This window comes from Cherax quadricarinatus, chromosome 37, assembly GCF_038502225.1.
Source record: "Cherax quadricarinatus isolate ZL_2023a chromosome 37, ASM3850222v1, whole genome shotgun sequence".
Classification (NCBI taxonomy): Eukaryota; Metazoa; Arthropoda; class Malacostraca; order Decapoda; family Parastacidae; genus Cherax; species Cherax quadricarinatus.
In genome coordinates, this window is record NC_091328.1 from 20,176,509 (window position 1) to 20,191,685 (window position 15,177).

Here is a 15,177-nt window from a genome sequence, read left to right on the forward strand (position 1 = left end):
TATTTGAGGACTTTGTCAGTCACTTGTTTAAGTCTTATTCGAGTCTTGAGACATAGCTAACTACTTAAGAGCACTTACACGCATACTCACACTTACTTGTACATATTTGTAATATCTTATTAAATGTTAATGTACCTGACGGTACTTAAGAATTATAAATGTGATATGTGCTTTCAGCACAATAATATTGAACTCGAGAGATTGATTTTATTTTGATTGCTGTAATTTAATTGACTTTGATAATATACCTCTAGACAATTTACTACTTAATAAATTTATTAAATTTTAATTTCTCTAGTTAGTAGCCTACCAGTTGTAATCCTGAAGCACTATTGAATAATACAGAATTTTAATGGATAATTGGACAAGGATACTGACTACTTGTTACGAAAACCCAGTAACAGGCTGGATGCTAGAAGGGCAGTCCTTTCTAGTATTCACTGGAGATCTCTAAGCTTTTAGCCCCTCAAGGAAGGCTCCTTGACGCTGGTGAGGGGCTCTTGATCTAGGGAATTGGATCTGTGCTCCAGTTCCCTGAATTAAGCCTGAATGCCTTCCATCCCCCCATAGGCGCTGTATAATCCTACGGGTTTAGTGCTTCCCCCTTGATTATAATAATAATAATAATCTAAGCTTTTAGAATCGCGTTTTTTGTAACAATAGTTTTTCTCAAGATCTTATTAAAAGACAACTGTCACCACAGTATCGAAGTCTTCTTCATTCCACACTTCTGTAAGACTTTCACACAAGACAGAAGTAATTACTCTAAGATACTCATCACTCTCAGGACAGAAAACAATGGGCTCCTCCTCTTCCTCATTTACACTGTTTCTGAAAACGCTGCCGAACTTCTCCATAAAACCAACTTCACTGTCGCCAGCATTACACCTTACACCGTTAAAGGTGCCCGCGACGGTGACGCCTTCAAGAAAAAGTAAAACTGAGGCTTACACCATTCCATGTGGTTGCTGCCACAAACTGAATAACTACATTAGAGATGATAAATATACGCGTTTGACTAACATTGTGTCTGTTATCCCAACACATACTTCAACCACGTGAAATGGGCTGAGGCCAAACTAGTTATATACTTCATATACAAATGACGACCCTTAGAATCAGCCTAAATGCACACTACAAATACCATCACTCAGAATATGGTTAACTTTCTACTTGCACTACCTCTCATCCACCTGCTCGGCCAGCTGCATGACTTGATGTAAAGGCTCGCTTCACCTCACTTCACTATACTTGCACTGCTGCTAACATTTTGTATGTTTTCCCAGGTACTGTCTACAAAGTATGATTAAAGCTTGATATCCAAGCGAAACGTCTTCTAGTAATAGTGTCCATATTGCTTGTGTGCTTTGTACTTAAATTGTGTTGGTATATTTTACCGCCTGTGCCCATATATCTTATACATAAGGGAGGTGGGAGGATGTAGAGACTTTGCAGACGAGGTTCTACAGGGATGTCTTAACATACATATTGTTCATGATACGTGTAAATGACCTACATAGAAAGAGAAAATTCGTCATATTAATGCTTGCAAATGTTGCTAAATTGGTGATGAATAGTTAGGTTATCATAAACTACAAGAAAGCATGGATATGTTGAAGGAATTTAACCATAATACAGAGTAAATAAACGTTGAGAGGAGAGCGCTGGTCTGTGACATTATAAGCAAGACAACATCATTCTTGGCTCTCCTAAAACTACAAAGTTTCTTAATATGACGAAGTAATTCCTGCTTAACAAGAATCCTTTTTGCTACCTACCTGGAGAGTATTCCGGGGATCAACGCCCCGGCGGACCGGTCTACGACCAGGCCTCTTGGTGGATCAGGGCCTGATCAACCAGGCTGTTACTGCTGGCCGTACGCAGTCGAACGTACGAACCACAGCCCGGCTGATCCGGAACTGACTTTAGGTATCTGCCCAGCTCCCTCTTGAAGACAATCGGGGGTCTATTGGTAATGCCCCTTATGGCTGGTGGGAGGCTGTTGAACAGTCTTGGGCCCCGGACACTTATTGCATTTTCTCTTAGTGTACCAGTGGCGCCCCTACTTTTCACTGAGGGTATGTTGCATCGCCTGTCAAGTCTTTCGCCTTCGTAGGGAGTGATTAGGGACCAGTTCCTCCAGAATCTTCCGGGTGTAGATTATAATATATCTCTCTCGCCTGCGCTCCAGTGAGTACAAATCAAGTGCTTCCAGGCGTTCCCAATAGTTAAGTTGTTTGATGGAACTTATGCATGTAGTAAAGGTTCTCTGTAATAATATATCACATATTATATACACTAATGGATCTAACCAGGAGTCTACTGGCAGGGCTGTATCTGCTCGTGTTGCCACCTCCCTAGATAAATCTAAGAACCATGTTGAGTTAGGCATACGAATTAACTCGGCGTCTACACCACAGACTGAATTATTTGTTATCCAAATGGCACTAAAGTTGACTTATGAGACAGAGATTGACTCTTTTGATTATTACTGATTAAAAAAACCATACCACGGGTGGAGTTCGAACCCGCGATCAGAGCGCCTTAACACTCCAGACCGTCGCTTTAGCTACTGGGCCAGTTAGCTTCAATAAGATTCATCCAACTAGGTATATTTCTACACCATAGGAAGGTTAGCATAGGCACCACTGTGTCCACAAATGCAAGTTTTTACAGACGAATCTCCCTCTAGAATGGACGTGACGAACTCTAGCTCAAGTCCCCTCAAATCCGTAAACATGAATCACGAAATGGTTTGTTTGCATTCTTGTCATTACGATTTCGTGAGTCATATTACTGATTGTTATCATTGAAGGCTTTTCACTACTATAATGAGTAATAACATGCGCATAAGAGAAGCCAGTTATAGTCAGTCATAAATCAGAGAAAAAGGAATTTGTGTACATATGTTATGGATTCCATCACACAGTGAAATACTCCATAGTAAATTTGAGAAGTTATCAAAGGAAAGTACACTGAAGGAAAATGTAGAATATAACTTTGGTATATGTGCATTTAGCATGAGGAATAATAATAAGAGAGAAGTAAATAATGAAAGTGAATGTCATGGGAATGCATTTAGAAGCCTGAGTAGATCTATCGCTTACAATGATAACATGAACGTAGATAAGTACGTTCATGGAGCAACTTGCAATATGAACAAACTGATGTTGTGGTAGTTAGGCTTAGGCTTGATTAATAGTACTTGCTGATCATGTGGTAGCCAGGCTTAGCTTGGTTACAAGTACAGTGGACCCTCGAATTTAGTAGAGCCTTTTCTGTATGCAAAACTATTTTTATTATCTATAAATTGTATGTTTTGTTAATATTTCCCATAGGAAATAATGTAAATCCAATTAAACCATTCCAGACACCCAAAAATATTAACAAATAATACATTTTAAAGATAAAAATAGTTTTGCATACAGAAAAGGCACTACTAAATTCGAGGGTCCACTGTACTTCTAGCTAGTAAGTGAGGGAGCCAGCTAGCTAGGAGGGGACCAGTTAGCTAGGAAGAGTGAACCAACTAGTAGGAAGAGGGAGCCAACTAGCTAGGAAGAGGGTGCCAGAACAAGTAAAACAGTTGGCAGCAGCTGGTGTAGTTGGCAGTGTGAGGTATCATTGACAATCACTACCATTATTGTTAATAATAACATTGAGGTGTCCTCACTGGCGCAGTGTTAGCTCCTCTATATTCAAGATAACATAAATTACGTCCATTAATAGACATTACATTTGCTCTAGTTAGTAGCCTGTACGTTTTTTGCTCCGTCTAATTTATCGACTATTAGCAATTATCCTTCCTGGGCTCATTTTAAAACTTGACTTGCGCCAGGAACAATACTGGACCTAAGACTAATTCATGGAAGAATCCGCTGCTTCCATGTCTTCCTTGCTTGCTTCCCGTTAGTGTGTTATACGTCTGTGTGTTAAGTTTTTGAACCTTGTGTTTATATTGATATCAACTACAGATCAGGGATTCTGGTCTATAGGTGACACTCTCTTGTCACCTTTCTAGAATATTGGAATTAAGCTAGCTCCTAACCAAGTATCATGTTCTGTTATTAATGCCCTTGTCAGTAGTAGATTCTGTCAGTGGTTTCTCCACTTCCTCGGTTGTTTCAGCGTTTACTAGTTTTGTGTGATTAGTCTTTTCTGCCTCCATTTCAAATGCTCTCTAATTGTGAAAATATTCTGAACCTTTTTGCTAAAGTTGTCGTTTTCAAACTCTCTTGATGCTTCTCATCTAGTTCCAAGATAATCAATCTTTACTCTCCTGCTTCTCGGTTGTTTATAGTCTAGGATGCCTCCTTGCTCTGTCACTTGAACCACAGTAACGTATTTTCTCTGTGTAGGGATGAATCTGAATTTTCTCGTACTTCGGGTGAAGATATTTAGAATTTTACATGAGTGTTGCCCACCGAATGGCTCCCAGTATTCTTTAAGACCGTTATCATGACCACTTCTGTATGATGATCTCGAGTTTCATTTCTCTTTACGAAGTTGCAGTCATTTCTCTGCAAAATAGTTTTACCTGTGATTTACTTGCGATCTGTTTCGGGAGTTTATCTACTCCCGGCGCCAGATATATCTGTTGATTTCTTGATCGACCAAGCTGTTGCTGTTGGCAGCTCTCTGGCCCACATATCCATCACAGTCTAGTTGATTTGGCACACCGCGGAGGTATGGTAGTAGTTTACTCTTGAAAACTTGTATCCCTGTTCCAGCAGTATTTCTGATATCTGCTAGTAGCAAGTTGAATAGTGCAAGGACCACAGATGTTGATGCATAGTTCTCGTACTATGCTCGTGGCGCCCTTGCTTTTCAGAGGGTCTGATTTATACTTCCTCTCACATCTCTCACTCCAGTAATTTATGGTATACCTGGAGAGGGTTTCGGGGATCAACGCCCCCGCGGCACGGTCCATGAGCAGGCCTCGTGGTGGATCAGGGCCTAATCAACCAGGCTGTTACTGCTGGCCGCACGTAAACCGACGTACTAACCACAGCCCGGCTGATCAGGTGCCTATCCAGCGGCTTCTTGAAGACAACGAGGGGTCTCTTGGTAATCCCCCTCATGTATGCTGGGAGGCAGTTGAGCTGTCTTGGGGCCCCTGACACCTATTGTGTTGTTTCTTATTGTACTCGTGGCGCTCCTGTTTTTCGTTGGGGGAATGTTGCATCTCCTGCCGAGTCTTTTGCTTTCGTAGGGAGTGATTTTCGTGTGCAAATTTCTAATCCCTCTACGATTTTTCAAGTGTACATTATCAAGTTGTGCCTTTTCGGTTGATATTTATGGGTGACTTAAAAAGGTTGGTAGTATGCAGATTTGGAACTAGGCCCTCTAGTAACTCTCCTTTTCAGTTACTATATTTCCAGTTTATTTAGGCGTTCCAACTACTCCGTTATGGAAAACTGGAGGAGATAATAACTAGAACAGAGTATACTACAGACTCTTGCCATACAATAGAGAGGAAAAATAATGTAAGGGACCTGGGAGTAGTAATGTCTGAGGATCTCACTTTCAAGGATCACAACAGTGCCACGATCGCACGTGCAAAGAAAATGATAGGATGGATAATGAGAACGTTCAAAACGAGAGATGCCAAGCCAATGATGATCCTTTTCAAATCACTTGTTCTCTCTAGGCTGGAATACTGCTGTACATTAACATCTCCATTCAAAGCAGGTGAACTTGCAGATCCAGATAGTGTACAGAGATCCTTTACTGCACGTATAAGTTCTGTCAAGCACCTTAACTACTGGGAACGCTTGGAAGCACTTGACTTGTACTCGTTGAAACCAGTCACAGGCATACACAGGTATACCTGTAACTGGTTTCGTAAGTTTTCCTATTCCTACAACCTTCTAGAACAAAGGTCCCCAAACTCTTCGGCTTATCGAATCCTTCAGGAAGTTTCAGATTGTTCATCGACTCCCAAACATTTGTATGAAAATTTAATAAACAGTATTATAATAATAGTACTATGACTAATAATAATAGAAAATAATGACTCCATAAGAAATAGGTAATATTTAAAAAATAAAGATTAAACAATACCCTTTTTTACCCAGTGTGTTGATATTAATGGGAAGGCTGCATCTGATGAGTGTCATCAAGGACACTAATATATGCTCGTATAGTGGAAAATTTTAGTCGAAAGTCACCACGCTGTTCCAATCCAGTCTGTTCCTCTACTTAGCTAGTTACTAACTCCCTTTTGACCTCCAGCCATTTATCGACTCCATCGATAGTCCCATCGACCCTTAGGGATCAATACTGACTACTTTGGAGAGCCTTGTTCTAGACCCATCTTTTTTTCCTAGTGAAAGGAGAAAAATGGCAAGAAATTACCAGATCGTACCATCACCTCTGAGCCAGATGGGGCACAGCAGAAATCCAATAACAGTAACATCTGTCACACACACACACACCAATTGTCTTATCGACAAGTGCTTTTGACAAGTGGTAACTAACACCACACACGAGGTCAGGTGTCTATCGGCAAGTGCCTGTGACAACTAGTAACACACACACACCAAAAAAAAAAACAATCTTACAACAAATTCCATGTAGATTTTTTCAATGTGTGTGTGTGTGTGTGTGTGTGTGTGTGTGAGAGAGAGAGAGAGAGAGAGAGAGAGAGAGAGAGAAATTTTTCCATTTACGTTGTTAAGGTCGAGTTAGGATAAGTCAAACAACCAATTAAAACGTATCACACCGGCAATAACTGAAACACAAAGGTGATAAAACTGACTCGCTAACAGAAAACGGGGACTCGCCCAACACAGTAGACACTACATCAGCTAAGTCACCCATTTGACGTCATACAAGGCTGGCAGTACGATGTTACATGGTATTTTCCGTTTTCGCACCTGTCAAATATACCGTCCCATAATTTCTCACTGTACCCCATTTTTTTAATATCCTACCGTATTTCATACCTTTTCCGTACTTTTACATAAATGAATTTTCAAAATAGATTCAACTAAATAATTAATACTACCAACTGTAAATTTTTAATTATTAATGTGGCTAAGCTTTGAGAAGTTTCCGAGAAAGACAAACTGTATTGCACAAATTGTATTAATGTTGATAAAATTACCAACATTAATACAACCCGAGACCTGGTCTCAGACCGAGCCGCGGGGGCGTTGACCCCCGAAACCTTCTCCAGGAAAACTCCAGGTAAACCCCAGAATCTGGATGTACGCGACTGGGACAGTTGCAGAGTGAGGAAAACCTGTGTAATGCAGATAAATTTTAGCGCTGAAGATTTAAACAAATAGGAGGCGGCATTCACAAATCAGAAGGAAATTAATATACGTACATATTTCTTCAGTTACGACATATACAGCCTAAACTAAATGTTGATGTCAGCTAGGTCTGTGTAAGTTGTATTACGTATTTGTAAAAATAATAATAATTTTTATTATTAGTATTAAGAAACGCCAAGTTTGAAGCTAAACTGAAGAGGCATTCTTCTGTTATCTTAAAAAGACTAATGTCTTAAAATACAACAGCAGATTAAGCATGAAGCTGCCCAAAAGTTGAAGATAATTGGATGTGACTCAAAAAATTTTGAATGAAAAGCGTTATTTTGATTTTTCACAATTTCTCCCATAATCAAATTGGGACCTACAAAGGTGCCAATATCAATCCAAAGTTTTCTCCAAATAAGACCGACCCGTTTTTAAGCAAGTATGTTTTAGTTTAAATTTTGTGTGCATAACGCGCACAGATTTAAGTGATCTTTAAGATATACCGATGTTATAGGTACATAAAAGTATATTATATAGATATAAGCCAAGACAAACAAATAAAGTCAAACACTGCGACTTAATGAATTACACACACGTGCAACATCTGGCTAACTTTATTTATAGACGTTTCGCCTTCCAGTGGTTTTATCAATACAAGGATATAATGTGAAGTATAAACATCGACGTAAACTCAATTAACAGAGTGTAATGTTTACCTCACAACCTGTTAATACTTTATCGTGTTCTCCATCTCAATGTATCGTTTTTATGAAGATTTAAATAGTTACATACACAAATAACCCGCATATATGCGGGTTATTTGTGTATTGTTCCAGTCACAGTATTGTGCCTTTTTTGTTATTAAATAGTTACAGTGTACATTGTCTTTCCTATATCACTTCCTCGTGTGAGAAACACCGAGATGTTGAAAGTAGAATTATATACAGAAGATAAGGCAATGAGTCCTTCAGCCTTGGAGGTGGGGAAGAGCACTATAAACTTGACCTAGTCCTTGACCAGGCCTCCCGGTGCATCAGGGCCTGATCAACCAGGCTGTTACTGCTGGCCGCACGTAATCCTAGGTATCAACCACAGCCTGGCTTATCGGTATTGATACACCAGCGATGAAATTTTGAAGCCGATAAGAAGAGGCTTTCTAAAATTATACCATGGAAACCAGTTTCGGGAATGCTTTACATAAAACAAAGCAGAAGGCGCCTGCACTTGTCAAGTGTTTCACAAACCTTTCCCTAGTAATTACTGACAAGGGTTGAAAATATGAAACCGATCGAATAAGGCGTTTTGAAGATGTAAACAAATGTTTTGGGGGAGAAGTGAAGATGGTACCTAACACTATGCCTGTTATAACAGATTTTCAAGGGTTCATTCAGCTCGGAAAGTTTAACACGATAAAAATGAGAGTCTCCTGAATTCATTTTTTGCAGTTGTATTAGTTTTATAATTATCTATAATCGTGAAAGAAAAAATTGTGTTTTTTAAGATAGTCCAATTTGATAAAAATTCCAGTGATTCTAATTTTAAAAAATATTTTTTGCACTGACATATTTGTCCACCCACAAACAAAACAATATGGGTACAATCCTGGCCGTAAGATGCATCGGCCATTAAATACCGGAGCCATTCAGAAGAGGTAGATACATATATTTTGATGATTAAGCGAGAATCAAAAATTTTAAGCAATTTTACATATAAAATGGCCAAAATCTGCCCCTACACACTAGGATGTCACTCTCTCGTCATCGAATTAGGAGGCAACTTTCTCGAAAGTTAGAAGCTACGCTGCTCGGCGTTTTGGAAGTTATCCGAGCCATTCCAGGATGCTGTGAATGGCTTCAATAACTTTGGTTACAGGGCGCCTGCACCTGCCAATTGTCCTAAATTCTGCATGTGATTGGATGGGAGATTCAGGAGTTATGAGCAAAATGAAATCGAAAAGTTGGAAGAAAAAATCAGGCAACCATTTAAAGGTCTCCCGGGGAACATTTAATAGCAGTGTTACTGTACCTGACCTTGTGCCTCTACCTCAGCTCTCCTCTCTGAAACGAAATAAAGCAAAAAAAATACATTCAATAAAAGAACAAAGTATTCAGGTAAATAAAATATAAAGCTAGAATGATAAACAATTTCCACAAGAAAATTTTCCAGTAAATAAAAAGTAAATAATCCAGTACATGAAATCTACAAGTTCTTTTATGTAATACAAAATAATTATATATTAAATAAAACTTATTAAATGAAATAATCCGTGACAGAGATGCGTATTACATTACACAAAGTACTCACAGACGTATTACATTACACAAAGTACTCACAGACGTATTACATTACACAAAGTACTCACAGAAACGTATTGCATCGCAGCAAGTACTCTCAGACGTATTACATCACAGGAGGCATATTACATAATACAAAGTACTGACAGACACAGGGTACTGACAGTGCCACAGGGTATTCATCTCAGCTAATAAAAGCAAAAGCATGAAGTGTAAGGAAGAGGTCCGACGCCATAAGCAGGCGAGGCGAGGCGAGGCGAGGCGAGGCGAGGCGAGGCGAGGCGAGGCGAGGCGAGGCGAGGCGAGGCGAGGCGAGGCGAGGCGAGGCGAGGCGAGGCGAGGCGAGGCGAGGCGAGGCGAGGCGAGGCGAGGCGAGGCGAGGCGAGGCGAGGCGAGGCGAGGCGAGGCGAGGCGAGGGCAAGGGGTAGAAGGGAAAAAGATTTCGGCCAAATTGCCTCAGAGTCGGTCAGAAACGAAAAAAAATAAACCCAATTTAGAGAAACAATGGCTATTACTGAAAAAAATTCTTCGTAATCTATTGAACAATTAGGTATATTCACGTAAATTATATTTCTTTGATACGTTTATGGAACACACTGGAAGATACGGTACTGCTGTATAACACTTGTAGAGTGGTGTTCAAATACTGGTAGTCAGCAGTGGTGCTCAAAGGTCGATGACCCCTGCTCCAACACAAGAATTATTTCGGTCTATTTCAATGAAGGAACACGGGAAACCTCTCGCCTTCTCTAATCTATTACTATGCTCCTTCCACTTCTCTAAATCAGTTAGCGTGATAGTCAGGTCCGACCCTCCCCCCCGACAAAATCAACTGCAGGCTGAAATATACTTTGATGTTTGATGCATTACTTTATATATTTATTTATATATATATATATATATATATATATATATATATATATATATATATATATATATATATATATGTATTTATATATATATATATATATTTATATATAATATATTTATATATATATATATATATTTATATATATATATATTTATATATATATATATTTATATATATATATATATATATATTTATATATATATATATATATATATATATATATATATATATAATATATATATATATATATATAATGAGTACTTTCAAAACAAGGGAGTCCATGCCAATGATGATCCATTTTAAATCACTTGTTCTCATTACGTTGGAAATACTGCTGTGCGCACTAACAGTTCCAGTCAGGGCAGGTAAAATCGCAGAGAACATTCACTGCACGTATAAGCACCTCAGTTACTGGGAACGTTTTGGAGTCTCTTGACCTGTGCTCCCTGGAGCGCAGACAAGAGAGACGCATCATAATCTACACCTGGAAAATCCTGAGGGACAGGTCCCAAATCCACACATACTAAACACTTCGTACGAAAGCAAAAGACTAGGCAGACGGTGTAACATACCCCCAATGAAAAACAGGGGCTCAATGAGTACACTGAGAAAACAAGTGTCCGTGGCCCGACTGTTCAACAGCCTCCCAACGTGCATAAGAGGAATTACCAATAGACCCCGGTTGTCTTCAGGTTCGCACTGGACAGATACCTTAAGTCAGTACCCGATCAGACGGGCTGTGGATCGTACGTTTGACTACGTGCGGCCAGCAGTAACAACCTGGTTGATGAGGCCCTGATCCACCGGGAAGCCTGGTCAAGGATTGGGCGGCGGGGGCGTTGACCCCGGAACACCCTCCAGGTAGACTTCACGTAGGAACTTACACTGCACAACAGGACGTGCCTAGAGCAGTGTTAATTAAATCTTAGTTTTTCGTTAGTTAATAGGGTATAAAGCCTGTCGACTACACGAGGGTCGTTAACGTTGTCTACCACCTGTTCATCACCAGCCAAGAATACTCTAATCCCTAAAACTGGAATTAAAGTAAACCCAGCTTATATACACTGAAAGCCATACAGTTTCGGTGTATATATCCTTGCTAACCTTTTGTTTAATTGGGTTTGAAACCTATCAATTGCAGAAGGGTTATTAAGGCTGCATGTGACCTGTTCACCAGTCAAGAATACTTTACCCATAAAATTGGTATTAAACTCTCAGCATATGTACACAGAAGCATGCACATCTAGGTGTATATATTCTTGTACTTAGCTCGTGTGTTAATAAGATTTTTGGTTGGTTAACTGAACTTAAGCTATCGACACACGAGGGTCATTAAGGCTACATGTTATCTGATCTATTCACCACCAGTTAAGAATAATTCCATATATGGGGCTATTGGAATTCAAGTAAAATTAGTGTATGTATACAGATATGCATACCCCGTCCTCACATGTACATGACTCAGTGTACACACCAAGAAAAACATCAAAATATACACAAAGTGGTTATAGTGGATTGAATAATGGAATCTATCGCCTACACTTTAGTAACTTATTTAGGCTGCGCTAAGTATCTGCCTGCTAATGTTCAATGTTTTCTTTTTATTTGATGGTTACGGTGAGTTTGACCTAAATATTAGGGCAATTTTCTGTCTGCTCTCCACCACAAGGGAAAAAAATTATTCTCTGTCCCTCAGTATATGAGCTTACGTCGCTACCAAGTGATCCACCAGCATTAATTAATATTTTACCAATAAGTACAGGTGGACCTTATGCAACAACTCTTCTAAGGTCAAAATGACACCACCGACACCACCTACTACACAACCTTAATAACCAGCAACAACTGAAACATCCTCCACTTATAATTCACGATATTGTGAATTATTGTTTTAAATTGTCGCTAACTTGAGGTGCACCCAGCTCGTGGCCTTCAGCGTTCCTGATGGAGCTGTCTCCCCTGTAAGAGGCAGAAGACTGCCTAAGACACTATTGCCATGGGATTATAAATATACCTGATCAAATACACTACTACTACTACTACTACACAGATAACCCGCACATAAGAAGAGAGAACCTTACGACGACGTTTTGGTCCGAGTTGAACCATTTACAAATCACACTGACTGTGCATGGTCCAAGTCGGGCTGAAACATCGTTGTAAGCTTCCCTCTCTCCTAAATACGGGTTATTAGTGTATTGTTCCAGTCACGGTATTGTGCCTTATTATTATTATTATGAAAAAAGTGCTATCCTGGAGTGAATTATTAAGCTCTGGATGTGATTAAATACAGTTCAATAAAGAAGGTACTGGAGGCCACCTTCCTCTGTAAAACCTGAATGGTTCAGTACCAGGCTGGTGAGGCTGGTGCCAGTCACTGGGGCGATCACACCAGGCAAACCTTGTTCGGTTATCGACCCACCACCACCTTCACCTAGTCTTCCATCTTCTCTTCCCCTTACACCCCCCTTCCCCCATAACCTACCCGACCTCCATTACCACCACCTCTACTGTACCCAACAACCCCAACCACCCATCTATAGTTGGTAGAGTAGTTATCGCACAACTGATGGTAGAGTAGTTATCGCACAACTGATTCACAGCTATTATAGTAATACTATTACTACTATTATTATTACTACTACTACTACTACTAATAATAATAATAATAATAAAGACAATTTTCCAGTAAAATAGCCTTTGGTAGGGATGATACCATGGTTGTTTAATATATTTATAGATGGGATTGTGAATGTAAATAAATGCAAGGATGCTGAGGAAAGGTGATAGATTAAGAGATAATGAATATGATGCGAAATAAATGCTGTCACAGTTGCTCCCCTCATGGAAGGTTCCTTGATGTTGGTGAGGGGCTCTTGATTTAGGGAATTGAATCTGTGCCTGTTCTTTCGCTACATTCTGAAGAGATGTTACAAAGACTGGAGGAGCTTCGGAGTCATGAGAGGAAGAATGGTGGAAGTAAATATATTTAGATATTTGGAAGTGAACGTATCTGCTGATGGATCTATGAAAGACAAGATTAACCAATGAATTCATGAAGAGGGAAAATGTACTGTAGGAGGATTATTGAGTGTCTGGGGAATAAATTGTGTTTATGGATGGAAAAAGAGGAATGTACAAGAGAACAGTGGAATTAACTCGTTTACATGGGCGTGAGGCATGGGTTTTAAACGTTGTAGAGAGGCGGCTGCTCGAGGTAGTGGGGATGTCATGTTAAAACGCCATGCGTGGTGCGAATTTAATGCAAAGAATTTGGAGCGTAGAAATTAGAAGATTGTGTGGTGTTACAAAAGAGTTATTCAGAGGTGTGTTAGGTATTTAGAGATGAGAATAAACTGACAGAAAGCGTGTATAAAAACAGAATGGTAAGAAGTAGGATTATGGGTCGCCAAAGAAGGGTTGGAAGATGTGAACGTTTTATGTGGTATGGGCTTGAGCATTCTGCAGGCCTGAATGTGCTATATCAGAGTGAATGTATACAAATGGTTTTAAGGATTCGATATGTTTGGGTATGAGTAAGGTAATGTTTATGAAGGGATTCTGAGAAACTGGTTAGCCGAACTTAAGTAATGGAGGCGGGGAGAACAATGCCTGCACTCTCAAGGAGGGGTAAGGATGTTGCGGTTCGGACTGTCATTTAAAATGCGATTGTGAATTTCTGGCAAAACAAGTATTGAATGAATGTTGGCGAATATTTCTTGGTGGAAGATTGCAAAAAAAAAAAATCTATTGCAGACTTATTTCCATATAATGTAGAGAGTTACATTTAACTTAGCACATCATTTACCATGAGGCAGGCAGGGTAGATTATACTAATATAGATAAGTAATAAAGCCAGACATTATACATAATTATGCTCAAGGCACATACAACTAAGGAAATATATGAGAAAATATAAACTGGGCCTGGAGCAGGAGAGAGGAAGAAAATTCAGAGCTTCTCAAGGGTACTAAACTATCTCAAGTGCGGAAGGAAGCACTGGCTATAGAACGAGACTGAACCCTGAATAAACCATGCAAATCCAGGAGACAGAGAGAGGGAGCGAAAGGTAATTTATGATGTATAAAATAATCCGAAATAATTCTTCTCAAACAAAATCCAGAGGAAAATAATCCAGTAATGGGTTCTTTCTCAAACCACTGACGACAGCGAAGAAATGAGTGAAATAATGAAGTCTCAATGTGACTCTGTTTAGTGAGCAATTAATCAGACTCAAGGTTGATAATTCGAATGAATTCATGAACGAGAATCAAAACACTGTCAACATCTCCAAACTTTCCGGCATAACCTTAATTTCACCTGACTTTGAGAAAGCCGTTGACAATATGGCCATGCATTCTGCCATAGGCCCAGACTGTGAAACTCTGTCTTCATCAATTTCAGCAAGAAACCTCCATCATATTCCTTACATATTCTATAGAGAGAGAGAGAGCCTAGACATGGGGATCAACCCACGTCCATTAAAAGCAACCGATATAGCCCTACTCCACAAAGAATAACATTTACGTCCCACATTATAAAAACCTTCATGAGAGTTTTAAGAAACAAGATGACTAACCACATGGATTCACAACAACTGCACAACACAGGGCAACATGAGTTTAGAGCATAGCACTCCTGGCCATCGCAAATAATGGTTTTTGGTTGCAGTGGAAGACAAGCAAAATATGACAGTAGTAAACACCAATTTGGCAAAGTCCGATCATGTAATAGCACACAATATACG

General features: G+C 39.5%; 1 long non-coding RNA gene across 1 annotated transcript in view; it reads right to left on the reverse strand.

Moving 5' to 3' along the window:
* Positions 1-15,177, reverse strand: part of LOC138853701 (uncharacterized) — a 178,871-nt gene that overhangs the window by 40,892 nt on the left and 122,802 nt on the right. The window contains exon 2 of the long non-coding RNA XR_011392865.1: positions 9,291-9,322. This is a non-coding gene — a long non-coding RNA (uncharacterized lncRNA). The remainder of the gene's footprint in view (positions 1-9,290; positions 9,323-15,177) is intronic.